This window comes from Cricetulus griseus, assembly GCF_003668045.3.
Source record: "Cricetulus griseus strain 17A/GY chromosome 1 unlocalized genomic scaffold, alternate assembly CriGri-PICRH-1.0 chr1_0, whole genome shotgun sequence".
NCBI lineage: Eukaryota > Metazoa > Chordata > Mammalia > Rodentia > Cricetidae > Cricetulus > Cricetulus griseus.
In genome coordinates, this window is record NW_023276806.1 from 59,017,828 (window position 1) to 59,033,152 (window position 15,325).

The following is a 15,325-nucleotide window of genomic DNA, read 5'->3' on the forward strand; positions in this document are numbered from 1 at the left end:
GCAAAAGAATACTTTTGCCTTTAAAGATCAGATCAGCTCCGCTAGAAGAATGGGTTTTGTATGCAGCCAACATTGATTATAATGTACAAGATACAGGAGCTTGGGTAGGAGAAGCCATCTCCAAAGGTTTAAAATGGCAACAGGAAATTAAAAGGTCTAGAGATGAGGATGTAAGGGCTTGGCAAGGAGAAGCACCTTACAGAGGTCAACATAGATACCAAGAGGCTAGAGGTTAACTATGAACCAGAACCTTGGGTAGGAAGAGCCTTCCCCTGGAGACCACGAAGGCTCCAGGAACCTAGATGTTTCAACTGTGGTAAAATGGGACATACTAAGAGAAATTGTAGACAAATGAATTCTAACAATGCCTCATATGGAAGGCCACTGCCTTCTGGATTGTGTAGAAGATGTGGTAAGGGCAGACACTGGACCAATAAATGTAGATCGACCAGGGACATACAAGGAAACCCCTTAAGGGCGGGAAACCCCGAGGGGGACCTCAAGAAGGCCCCCACATCGAGAAAGGGTCATTCCCAATAGCAGTGGAAGACAATCTCTCACAGGAACAATAGATAGTTCATTGCCTATTGTGAAAAATGATACTGCTCTAGATGGTAGTTTGAATAGTGATAAAGAATCAAATGTGAATGGACAAAATGAGAATTGCATATTTTGGCAAGCTTCTATTAATGATAAAAGGCCTCAGTTAAAAGTAAAAATTAATAATAAAGTTATTTCTGGCTTAGTGGACACTGGGGCGGATGTAACTATTATTACTCAAAAGTCTTGGCCTCAGAAATGGCCTCTTAGAGAGGCAAATGTACAATTTTTAGGAATTGGAACTCTAGAGTTTGACAGAGTGTTAACTCGGTGGTCTACATTAGACCGGAAGGACAGAAAGGGATACTAAAACCATACGTGGCAGATATAGCTATAAATCTCTGGGGTCGTGATCTCTTACACCAATGGAATACTCAGATTAATATTCCTCCAGTGTCAGATACAAATTAAGTACAATCTTTAGATAGTAGAAAAGATCTGGTAACATGCTATGAAAAACGGTTACCAACCATCCATACTGTACAGAAACTAGGTACAAATGATGGAACTTCAGAGGAGCCAAAGGCCCTGCCATTGAAGTGACTTACAGATGAACCAGTTTGGCTAGGACAATGGACTGTGACCTCTGAGAAGCTAGAGGCTTTAGAAAAGTTAGTACAGGAACAGCTAGACGCTGGACATATAGAGGAATCTACCAGTCCTTGGAATTCTCCTGTATTTGTTATCAAAAAAAAGGTCAGGTAAGTGGAGAATGCTGACAGACCTGAGAGCCATAAATAAGGTAATTCAACCAATGGGACCTCTGCAACCTGGAATGCCATTACCTTCCTTAATACCTAAAGGATGGCCTATCATAGTCATTGATCTAAAAGAATATTTTCTCACAATACCATTACAGGAAAATGATAGAGAAAAATTTGCATTTACTGTACCAACTCTTAATAATTCACAGCCAGTTAGGAGATATCAGTGGTGGGTTTTGCCACAAGGAATGCTACATAGCCCTACTTTGTGTCAACACTTTGTACAGCAACCTTTGGAAATAATTCATAAGAAATTTTCACAATCTCTTGTTTATCATTACATGGATGATATTCTTTTATCAGATTCTAATAAGGAAACTTTGGAACGTATGTTTGAAATGGTGAAGGAAGTTCTTCACCCAATCTTCGTTGGGGATTACAGATTGCCCCAGAAAAGATACAAAGAGGAGATTCTATTAACTATTTAGGTTACAAGATAGACTTACAGAGAATCAGACCTCAAAAGGTACAAATTAGGAGAGATCGGTATCAAACTCTTAATTCTCTTCAGAAATTATTAGGGGAAATTTCTCAATTACAGACGATTATTGGTGTAGAAGGACATGACTTAAAGCATTTAAAAATGGCCCTTAAAGGTGATAAGGACCTAAACAGTCCGAGAATATTATCTGCTGAGGCAGAAAAAGAGTTACAATGGGTAGAAAACAGAATATTGGATGTGCATGTAGATTGGATAAACCTTGATTTAGACTGTATTCTGGTTATCTTGCCATCCAGAGAATACCCTTCTGGAATTCTGATGCAAAGGGAAGACACTATATTGGAATGGATATTTCTGCCACATAAACAGAATAAAAAGTTAAAGACATATATAGAAAAGATTTCTGATTTGATTTTAAAGGGTAAATTAAGACTTCGTCAGCTGACTGGAAAAGATCCAGCAGAAATTATAGTACCTTTAACTAATGAAGAAATTTCCTCCTTGTGGAAGGATAATGAATATTGGCAAATAGCTCTTACTGACTTTTTGGGAACAATTAGCAACAACTATCCCAAAACTGATAGAATTAAATTCATAAAAAAGACAGTATGGATTCTTCCACGTATTGTAAGACAAACTCCCATTTCTGGAGTTCTTACCTTCTACACTGATACCAATAAATCAGGTAAGGCAGGTTATAAAGCAGGTGAGGTAAGTAAAGTAGTTCAAAGTCCATATACATCTGTACAGAAGGCAGAATTATATGCAATTCTCATGGTACTTAAGGATTTTACAGAACCTCTTAATATAGTTACTGATTCTTAATATGCAGAGAGAGTCGTATTACACATTGAGACTGCAGAATTTGTTCCTGATAATACAGAATTAACTTCTCTGTTTTTACAATTACAGGAAACTATCAGAAACAGAAGTTCCTATATACATTACACATATCAGATCCCATACGGGTCTGCCAGGCCCACTAGCACAAGGCAATGATGAGATTGATCGCTTATTAATTGGAAGTGTGCTAGAAGCCTCAGAATTTCATAAGAAACATCATGTAAATAGCAAAGGTTTGAAAAAGGACTTCTCCATCACTTGGCAACAAGCTAAGGAGATAGTGAAAAACTGTCCTACTTGTTCCTTTTATAATCAAACTCCATTGCCAGCAGGTTGTAATCCTAAGGGCATTCGGAGAAACGAGGTTTGGAAGATGCATGACTTTCACTTTACAGAGTTTGAAAATTTGAAATATGTGCATCATACTATAGACATATTCTCAGGGTTCCAATGGGCTACTGCTCTTAACTCTGAAAAAGCTGATTCTGTTATTACACCCCTGCTAGAGGTGATGGCAGTTATGGGTATACCTGCACAAATAAAAACTGACAATGCTCCAGCATATGTCTCTACAAAATTGGAACAATTTAAACCACACAATCCTACAGGACAAGCAGTGGTTGAGCGATCTAATAGAACACTTAAGGAGATGCTCAACAAACAAGCTTGGAAGACTAAACCCCCCAAACATAGGTTGCATAATGTTTTATTAACACTAAACTTTCTTAATGCCAATGAAAAAGGACAAACAGCTGCAGAAAGACACTGGACTACGGAAAAAACTGCTGAACTCAATCAGCTGGTATACTTCAAAGATGTACTAACCTCTGTATGGAAACCAGGGCATGTGTTACGTTGGGGTAGGGGTTTTGCATTGGTTTCTACAGGAGAAGAAAAACTTTGGATACCATCAAAGGTGATCAAGATTCGAGTGGAAAAGGAAAAACCTCTCGACAAGGACAAATGACAGGTATTCTACTAAGGTATATCTTATAAACTAAATAGAAACTCCCCCAAAGGAAAGGGAAGTGTTTTGCTTTTATCTTCACAGGAAAACTCATCTTCAGAAGGCAAAGGACACTGCATGGGTAGATACTTAAGAAGAAAAGATAGCTATAACCATCAAACAAAAGGAACATGCCATATGGTAAACTTTACAGCTGTCTCTCAAAAAACTCTATTTCTCTTTATTTCCTAGTCCCTATTCAATTAAACCAATGCTGGATTTAGTGGTGGATTTGGCTTTCCTCCTCTAAAATCCAAGCACGTTATTTAACTAAGCTTTAGAGTTTCTGTATTGTATCAAGAAGCCAATTGATGTAATACAGAATAAAAGAAGAATTTGGGGACTGTCTTTGTTTTTTCTTGGATTTTTCTCTCAAGGTACACCCTCTCATAATTGTTATGCTCTCATGGTTGCATTCCCCAGCATGTGTACATACACAAGCAAACATTTCTCTGCTGTTTATGTTTGATTCCCACACAGCCAATGAAGACCTGCCTGACAGCAATCCCTGGACACCCTGGAAAGAAAATGGGCCACACCTCCTCGACTGCACTGGATCCAACTTGCTCCATTTCAACTGACACTCCGGCCAGAGGTTCGGGTACTGACTTCAATCAAGTTGAGGATTTCAAGAGAGATCTTCAATCAAGTGAAACCCATCTAACATGGACTGGATACAATTCATTCAAGACTTTCACTATACTAACATTTTCTTCCTACAGGACCCCACATGACTATCATCGTCCCATTTCAGCAGGAAGTAACTTGGAGAATGCTACGCCCCCTTTCCTCATTGTTGTCACTTAGGATAGTGTATATACCTAGTTAGGGATAGCTTCCTATTGTTTATGGTTGGGATTGGAAGGAGGTGTTCAGGCTTGGACACCTCTTTCAGATGACTTTAGGGTTTAGTTAAAATAGATAGGATGTGACATAAGCAGATTGTTGTATCTTCTTATATTTTACCTTTATGATTGTTAATTTTGGATACTTTAAACTGTTAAGAAGGGGAATTGTAGGGGAAGCCGTAGCCACGCCTACTTAGGGGCTGGCTACAGGTGTGCCTGACCACGCCCTCACAAGCTTGCGAGAGACCTTATAAATCAAATGGACCTAACAGATATTTACAGACCATTTCACCCATACACAAAAGAATACACCTTCCTCTCAGCACTGCATTGTATATTTTCCAAAATCGGCCATATACTCGGTCACAAAGCAAGTCTCAATATATACAAGAAAACTGTAATAACCCCCTGCATCTTATCAGACTACCGTGGCTTGAAGCTGAACTTCAACAACAATGGAAATAACAGAAAACCCACAAGCTGATAGAAACTGAACAGCTCTCTACTGAATGACTACTGTGTCAAGGAAGAAATAAATATATAGGTAAATAAATAGATACTTGCTCAAATTTAATGAAAATAAATGCACAACATATCCAAGCTTATAGGACACAATAAAAGTGGTGCTAAGAAGAAAGTTCATTGTTGTGGAATATTAGCTTAAGATGTGTTACATTTATTTATGCTGTGGAATGTTTGTTTAATGATGTAAAGATGTGTTGCTCTTTTATGCTGCATTTGTTCAACTCTGTAAAGCTGTGTTACTTTGCCTGCCTAGAACACCTGATTGGTCTAATAAAGAGCTGAATGGCCAATAGCTAAGCAGGAGAGAAAAATGGGCAAGGCTGACAGACAGAGAGAATAAATAGGAGGAGAAATCTAGGGAAGACAGAGAAGAGTGAGAAAAGGAGGAGATAAGGACACCAAGGGCCAGGCACCCAGCCACACAACCAGCCATTGAGTAAGAAGGAAAGAAAGATATATAGAATAAAGAAAGCTTAAAAAGCTCAGAGGCAAAATTTAGAAACAGGATAATCTAAGTTAGAAAAACTGGCTAGAAACAAGCCAAGCTAAGACTGGACATTCATAAGTAAGAATAAGTCTCTGTGTATTTGTTTGGGAGTTGGGTAGTAGGTCCCCAAAGAGTTAAAAAGAAAACAACTAGTTCATAGTGCTAAGTGCTTACATAAAAAATGGAGAGATCTCGTACTAGCAACTTAACAACACACCTGGAAGCTCTGGAACAAAAATAAGTAAGCACACCCAAGAGGAGATGGCAAAAAATAATCAAATTGGGGGGTAAAATCAATAAAATAGAAACAAAGAGAATAATACAAATGATCAATGAAACAAAGAGTTGGTTCTCTGAGAAAATCAACAAGATAGACAAACTTTTATCCAAATCAACTAAAAAGCAGAGAGAATATCAAAATTAACAAAATCAGAAATGAAAAGTGGGGTATATAAGGACATACCTTAAGAATCTGTACTCCACCAAATTGTAAAATCCAGAAGGTGAGGGGGGATGTTCTCTATAGGTACCACTTAAGTTAAATAAAGATCAGGTAAACAATTTAAACAGACCTATAACCCCAGTGAAATAGAGGCAGTCATTAAAAGACTCCCAACCCCCCAAAAGCTCAATGCCAGATGGTTTTAACTCAGAATTCTACCAGACTTTCAAAGAAGATTTAACCCCAATACTCCTCAATTATTCCACAAAATAGAAACAGAAGTAACATTGCCCAATTAATTTACAAGGCCACAGTTACCCTGATACTCAAACCATGTAAAGACTTAACAAAGAAAGAGAATTACAGACCAATTTCTCTTTTGAACACAGATGCAAGAATAATAAAATACTTGTAAACCCAATTCAAGAGCACATCAAAAAGATTATCAACCATGATCAAGTAGGCTTCATCCCAGAGATGCAGAGATGGTTCAACGTATGAAAATGTGTCAATATAGTCCACCATATAAACAAACTGAAAGAAAAAAACCACATGATCATCTCATTAGATGCTTAAAAATCCTTTGACAAAATCCAACACCCCTTCTTGATAAAAGTCCTGGAGAGAGAAGGGATAAACACAATAAAAGCAATTTACAGCAAGCCTATAGTCAACATAAACTTAAATGAAGAGGAACTCAGAGCAATTCCATTAAAATCAGGAATAAGGCAAGTTTTCCACTCTGTATATATCTATTCAACATAGTACTTGAAATTCTAGCTAGAGCAATAAAACAATTGAATGAAATCAATTGGATACAAACTGGAAAGGAAGAAGTCAAAGTGTCACTATTTTCATATTACATGATACTATACTTACCATACATAAGTGACTCCAAAATTCTACCAGAAAACTCCTACAGCTGATAAAATTCTTTCAGCAAAGTGACTGGATACAAGGTTAACTTAAAAAAAAAAATCAGCAGTCCTCATATATACAAATGACAAATGGACTGAGAGAGACATCAGGGAAACAACACCTTTTAAAAATAGCCTCAAATAACATAAAATATTTTAGGACAGCTTTAACCAATCAATTTAAAGACCTGTATGACAAGAACTTCAAGCTTCTGAAGAAAGAAATTGAAGAAGATATCAGAAGATGGATAGGTAGGATCAACATAGCCAAAATGGCAATTTTACCAAAAGCAATCTACAGATTCAGTGCAATCCCCATCAAGATCTGAACACAATTCTTTACAGACCTTAAATTAACAATACTAAACTGCATATGTAAAGACAAAAAAAAATCCAAGATAGCTAGAATCAATCCTGTACAATAAAAGAACTTCCAGAGGTATTACCACCCCTGACTGCAAGTTCTACTACAGAGCTATAGTAACAAAATCACATTGTGTTTGGTATAAAAACAGATAGGTGGATCAATAGAATTGAATTGAAGACATAGACATAAATCCACACTCCTATGGACATATGAATTTTGATAAAGAATCCAGAACTATACAATGGAAAAAGGAAAGCATCTTTAACAAATGGTGCCAGTCTAACTGAATGTCAGCATGTAGAAGAATACAAATATATCCATATCTACCACCCTACACAAAATTCAAGTCCAAGTAGATCAAAGACTTCAATATAAAACCGGACATACTGAACCTGATAAAAGAGAAAGTGGTAAATAGTCTTGAATGCATTAGTATAGGAGACAACTTCATGAGCACCAAATAGCAAAGGCACTAAGATCAACAATTAATAAATGGGACCTCATGAAACTGAAAAGCTTCTATAAGGCAGAGGACACCATCAATAGGACAAAGGCAGTCTACAGAATGGGAAAAGATTTTCACCAATTCCACATCTGACAGAGGGCTGCTACCCAAAATATATAAAGAACTCAAGAAACTAGACATCAACAACTGAAATAATACAATTAAAATGGCATACAGATCTAAAAAGAACCCTCAATAGTAGAATCTCTAAAATGGCCAAGAAACACTTAATGAAAAGTTCCACATCCTTAGCCATTAGGGAAATGCAAATAAAAATGACTCTGAGATTCCATCTTGTACCTGTCAGAATGACTGAGATCAAAAATATAAGTGACAGCTTATAATGATAAGTCTTTACGCTATCCGCTCGAGCCCCGCCGCCATGTGGATGCACGAAATAACACAGAGACTTACATTAGGCACAGTGCTGCTGTTCAGTGACTAGGATTTCTTATCTGCTAGTTCAGTCTTAATTATCAACCATAATCATTAATCTATATATTCTATAAGACATCTTATTGAGGACGCCAGCCATATGCATCCTCTCTTGCGGGCAGATCACATGGTGGCTCCACAGAGAAGAAAGGAGGAAGAGGAAGAGAAAGAGAGAGATTTCCTGTTTGTCCCTGCTTATATTCTGAATCTGCCTGCTATGCCACTTCCTGCCTGGATCATAAGACTTACCTTTACTACATTTCCCAGAATCCTCCTTGACTCCTAGTCCCACCTAACTTGCTTCCTCATTGGCCAACAGTACTTTAGTCAACAACCAATAAGATAAACATACACAGAAGGACTTGCCCTATCAACAGCTCATGTTGGTGAGGATGTGGAGCAAGGAGAACACTCCTCCATTGCTGGTGGGAGTGCAAACTTGTATAGCAACATTGTAAATTAATATGGTGGTTTTTCAGAAAATTGGGAACTGATCTTCCTCAAGACCACTCGTGGGCATATACCCAAAGCATGTTGTACCATACCACAAGGACATTTGCTCAACTATGTTCGTAGCAGCTTTATTTGTAATAGTCATAAACTGGAAACAACCTAGATATCTCTCAACCAAAGAATATAAAGAAAATGTGGTACATTTACACAACTATTTGAAAAATTTAACATCATGAAATTTACAGGCAAATGGATGACCTAGAAAAAAATCATCCCGAGTGAGGTAACCCAGACCAAGAAAGACAAACATGGTGTGCACTCACAAGTGGACATTTGTTGTAAAGTAAAGGATAATTATGCTATAATTTACAGACCCAGAGAGGCTAAGTAACAATAAAGGCTCAGGGGTGGGGCACACGGATCTCCCTGGGAAGGGGAGGAGATTTTATGGGTGGACTGGGGGCAATAATGCTCAGGTGTGGGGAGTGGAGAGGGTAAGTGGGATTTGGAGCATTTCAAAGGTGAGGTAGAAACCTAATGCAATGGAAACTCTCAGGAATCTATGAGGGTGACCCTAGCAAAGACGCTTAGTAATGGAGGCGACAGAAACTGAACCGGCCATCTTCTATAACTAGGCAAGACTTCCAGGGAGGGATTGGGAAGCCAATCCAGCCACATAACCTTCAACCTACAATTTGTCCTGCCTACAAGATGTACTGGAGTAAAAGTGGTATAGAAATTGTGGGAGTGACCAACCAATGACTGGCCCAGCTTGAGACCCATACCATGAGAGGAAATCCATTCCTTACATAGCCAGGAGGTCCAGGACCCAGAGACAGGATAGCCCAGAGACACAGAATAGCAAACACAACTGGCAAAAAAGAAATAGTTAATGAAACGACCCTGAAGATGCTCTTCTATACTTGTAGGCTGGAGCCTAGCACAATCATCTTCAGAGAGGGTACACCCAGCAACTGATGGGAGCAGATGCAGAGACCCACAACAAACATTATGTGGAGTTTGGGGAATCCTGCTGAAGAGGAGGTGCAAGGATTTGAGGAGCCAGAAGGGTGGAGGACACCATAAGAAACCCCACAGACTCAACTAGCTTGGGCTCATAGGGGCTCACAGAGACTAAACCGACAATCAGGGAGCCCATATAAGTCTGACCTAGGTCCTCTGCATATATGTTATGATTATGTAGCTTGGTGTTCTTGTGGGACTAACATTAGGAGCAAGGGCTGTCTCTGACTCTTTTGCCTGCTTTGGGACCCTTTTCCTCCTACTGGGTTTCCTTGCCCAGCTCAATATGAGGGATTGCACCTAGTCTTACTATAACTTGTTATGCCATGTTTAGTTGATATCCCTGGGAGGGCCTGCCTTTTTCTGAAAGAAGAGGAGGAGTGGATCTGGGAGAGACGAGAGGAGGTACTAGGAGGACAGGAGGAAGGGGAGGCTGAAGTTGGGATGCAATATGTGAGACAAAAAGAAAAAAATGGATTTCTCTGTGTTGTCAGCTACAGCGGTCACTGTGTCTGTCAACACACTCACATTTCTTGTCAGTTTTTAGCATCTTTTCTTTGATGCTTGAGTTTGTAGGGTCCATGTCCTTTAAAAAATGCTTCTGAGTCGGGCGTTAGTGGCGCACGCCTTTAATTCCAGCGCTCAGGAGGCATAGGTAGGTGGATCTCTGTGAGTTCGAGACCAGCCTGGTCTACAGGAGCTAGTTCCAGGACAGCCCCCAAAGCCACAGGGAAACCCTGTCTCAAAAAACCAAAAGCCCAAAACAAAAAACAAACAAACGAACAAAAAAACCCACAAATGCTTCTGTTTCTTGGTTACATTTTCAGGTGTTTACTATTGGTGGGAATCTAGGACCCCAGAGAAACGGTATGTCACCATGAGTTGTTGATTTTTTTTTTTTTTATGACAAGAATAGGGAACATGCAATCCAGGTTCAAGAGCTTGTGCATATCAGGTATATTTGGTATGTAATATACACTTCGTCTATATATTTTGTAATAAAGTAACTTTATTGTAATGGACTCACAAATAAGTGCATTACATAGATAGATTATGGTACCGCTCAAACACATGCTTGCTCCGTCCTCATGTTCTTCTTTGCAGTGAGAACAACCATTCAGGAGCCATGGACTTTCACTTGAAAAGTTTTACACATTCCCCATCAATTATATATTTATGTACTTATCCACACAAAGAGCATAAATATGGCTAAGTTAAAATTATAAATACAATTAGCTTTTTTGTCATCTTTCATGACTCACGTACTTTACCCTGCATTTCGTCCTTCTTCAACACCTAGTATTATCCTTTCTTTGTGTCCTTTCTAAATGTTACACCATCCCCTCCACTGTGCTGGCTGGTCTTATGTCAATTTGACACAAGATAGAGTTATCTGAAAGGTGGGGATCTCAATTGAGGAAATGCTTCCATAAAATCCAACTTAAGGCATTTTCTTAATTAGTGATTGATGTAGAAGGACCCAGCCCACTGTGGGTGGTGTCATCCCTGGGCTGCTGGTCCTGGGTTCTATAAGAGAGCAGGCTGAGCAAGCCAAAGGGAGCAAGCCAGTAAGCAGCACCCTTCCATGGCTTCTGCATCAGCTCCTGCCTCCAGGTTTCTGCCCTGCTTGAGTTCCTGTCCTGAATTCCTTTGCTGATAGACAGCAATGTGGAAGTGTAAACCAAATAAATCCTTTTCTCCCTAACTTGATGTTTTGTTGCAGTAATAGAAACCCTAAGACACCCACTTATAGCTGTTTAGGTATAAACACATATACTTTATAGACTAGGATCTGAATATGAGGGCGAAATGCAAGATTTTATTTTATTTTTCTGTATGAGTTTGGATGACCTTTTGATATCGAACACTCCAAGTCCATATGCTTTCTTGCAAATTTTATGATTTCATTTTTATTTAGAGTTGAATAATATTCCATTTTATTTTATTTTATTGGTTTTTCGAGACAGGGTTTCTCTGTGTAGCTTTGGAGCCTATCCTTGCACTTGCTCTGGAGACCAGGCTGGCCTCGAACTCATATAGATCTGCCTGCCTCTGCCTCCCGAGTGCTGGGATTAAACGCATGTGCCACCAATGCCCAGCTAATATTCCATTTTATATAGGTACAAGATTTTCATTATCCATTCATGTGTGGCTAGACGTTTAGGTTGGTTCTGTTTCTTTGCTGTAGTGAGTAGAGCAACAATAAACATGAATGTGCAAATATCTTCACGATAGGGTAAGGAGTTCTCTGGGTATATGCTCAGTAGTGAAATAGCTGGGTCATATTTTTTAGGAGCCTCCAAACTGATTTCCTTGATGTCTGTATTAATTTGCATGACCACCAGCACGATTCCTCTTTCCCATCTCCCACATTTGCTATCAGATTTCTTGATGACAGCCATTCTGACTGGGGTGAGGCAGTATCTCAAAGTGGTTTCAATTTGCATTTCTCTGATGACTTGGGATGTCAAACACCTTTTAAAATAGTGATTGACCATTTGCATTTCTTCTTCTGAAAACTGTTCTTTTTTTTAAGTTTATTTATTGGTTGGCGATTTTATTTCATTGGTATTTAATTTCTGGTGTGTTTTGTAAATTCTGGATATTAGCCCTTGTCTGGAGTATAGCCAATGAAGACTTCCTCCCATCCCATGAGCTGTCTGCTTGCTCTGCTGTGTGGAAACTTTGTACTTTTGTGAAGTCCCATCTGCTGATACTTGGGGATGGTCCCTGTGCTGCTGGTGTTCTGTTCATAAAGTCCTTGTCAGTGTCTTAAAACATGTTCCCCATGTTACCCTCTAATAGTTTCAGTAAAGGTCTTTCATCATTTTGAACTGATTTTTGTACAAGGTGAAAGATATGAACATAACTTCACTTTTCTTCAGGTAGATATCCTGTTTTCCACACACCATTTGCAGTATTTATTTTTTCTGCTGTGCTTTTTTTTTGCCCAATTTGTCAAAAATTTAGTGGCCATAGCTGCTTTGTTGGCTTATTTCCCAGCCCTCCACTCTGTTCCACTGGTTTACCCATCTGTTCTTATTCCAGTTCTATGCTGTCTTTATCACTGTAGCTTTGTAATTTAATTTGAGGTTAGGTATTGTGATACCTCCAGCTCATTCTTACTCCTTAGAATAGCATTAGAATAGCTTTGGCTATTCATGGCTTTTTGTGGTTCCATATGAATTTTTTTAAGATGGTTTCTCTGTGTAGCCCTGACTGTCCTAGAACTCACTCTGTAAACCAGACCGACCTTGAACTCTCAGAGATCCATCTGCCTCTGTCCTCTGAGTGCTGGGATTAAAGGCATTTGCCACCACCACCAGGCCCATATGAATTCTTATAGTGCTTTTTCTAGATCTTTGAAATATGACATTGGAATTCTAGGCTCCAGCAGGACCAGAGAGCATCCCAGGACTAGGTCCATTCTTTCAGTGGGACTGAAGAGAATCATGTGTCAACTTCTTTAGCTCCAGGGAGACCAGAGACCATTGAAGAGCTAGAGTCCTGCTCCAAAGGACTAGAGAGCACCAAAGGACCTGGCCTCTAGGCCCAGAGGCCCCAGTGCAGGACAAGAGCTGCAGCTCCAGGTGGCCTAGAGTCCCCTGAGAGTCTGGGACATTGGCTCCAGTGTTCTTAAGGGTCAGTGCAGATCTGGGATTTGATTTCTGATGTTCCAGTGGTTTCTGCAAGAGTGATAGTCTATAATCTTGGGGTCACAGACAGTTTTACATACTTTAATGAGTTTGGCATTTCTTTCTTCTGCCCCCAGGGTTTCGCAGAATCCAAGTGATGATCAGGATTTTGACTCTATCTGGGTGCCTTGGTTCTGTGTTTAGATCTGCTCTTGGCCCTGTTATCACGCAGCTAATACAGCCACTCCATGTGAAAATCAACACCAATCCTTATAGAATTCATTTCTCTTATACACACATATATTGATATGAGAGGGAGCAGGAGGTCTTTCTGTGACTATCAGGATTGCTCTCTCTTTTCAGTATATGAAATAAAAGTTTTTCTTTTTAAAAAGAGAGACGGAAAATTAAGGGGCATAAAAAAGTGTGAGGTACTACCTAGAGAATACAGAGAGCCAAAGCTTCACCAGTGAGACGCCTTCATCTATTTCCACTTCCTTGAAGCCTCTAGACATCCTTTAGGGTGATGTCAGGAGCAGGGGAAAGCCATCTCTCCCAACAGATGAATGATAGAGAGAATACAGTAGGCACAGTAGGCAGAGTCAGGTGGACATGAGCCAGAGCTGATAGAGACAATTGCCTTTTTATTTACATGAGCAATGTAGCTACAGTAGAGGCAAGCTGGCCGTCAGGCTCAGGCCTTTCTGACTCTTAAGCTTGAGTGTTTTATGCACAATCATATGGCCTCTGCAGTTATCATGCTCATCCTATTCGAACTGTGTTTGCTGGGTGGACATCCAGTCCTGGGCTGATCATTCTCATACGTGTACACACACACACACACACACACACACACACAGGTGGGGGGAGCAAGAGTTTGCCCTTTCTCTGAGTCAGAGATGTGGTCAGGTTTCTTTTGCTGTGATTCTGTAGATGGAGATCAATAAACACATAGCAACATCCCTGTAGGGAAACCACACCACGGGCAAAGATAACCAACGTGATTTGCAACTTGAACCAAAAAGACAAACAAGCAAAACAAATCCCTCCTGTTGTGGTGCTGAAGGCAAGAAGTGCATCACCTGGCTGTTTGTATGTGATTCTGTGTGCTTTCCCTTGCCCAGCTGTCTGCACTGAGAAGCAGGGTTAATGTGAGGTCATAACCAACTCATGATAGTGAGTTCTGAGAGGCTTGCTTCAACATAATTTATTGTCAGATTAACCGAGAGTAGCCCATCACTTATAATGTCCCTTTTTATACATCTATTTTCATTAAAACAGTCTTTACTGTTTAACAACTCTGGCCCAAATATTTAGAATGAATATTGTTGCCTTTACAGATTGCACGCCCCCACTAAAAATAGCATGGAACTCTGCTGGAGAGATGGTTTAGTGGTTAACAGTACTTGCTACTCTTGCAGAGGACATGTTTTTCTGTCCTCCATGGACACCAGGCGTACATATGGTACACGTACACGTACATGCAAGCAAACACTCATTTGTAAAACAAGAATAATTAAATATTTTTAAATAGCATGGAGAAACAAATACAGGAGAAATCTCTGAGTGGGGACTTGAGGGAAGGCTCAGTTTGTCAGCGCTGCTATGCACTTGCCTCGAAAGCACTAGGAACCGTGTTCGGTCTCTAGCACCCTAAGAAGATGATGGGCATGGTAGCACATGCTTGGAATGCTAGTGTTGGGGAGGGGGAACAGAAGTATTCCCCAAGTTTAGCCTAATGGATACACTTCAGGCCAGTAAGGGACTGTCTCAAAGGAGCCGGACAGCGTCCCGAGGATGTCACCCGAAGTCATCTGGTTTCCATATGCATGCACACCTGCACACATATAATGAATGCAAGTATGTAAATGTAATGCAACACTTTGGTTGCATTTGGAGAAATGCTCAAATAGCTTTTGTACAGAGATCTAAAGAATACATTTTTGTTTCTCTAACTCTGTCTTCAAAACAGCAGCCCTACTTATGTACATGCTGGTGTCATGAGAACCACCCATTGATTGGAATTTTTTTTT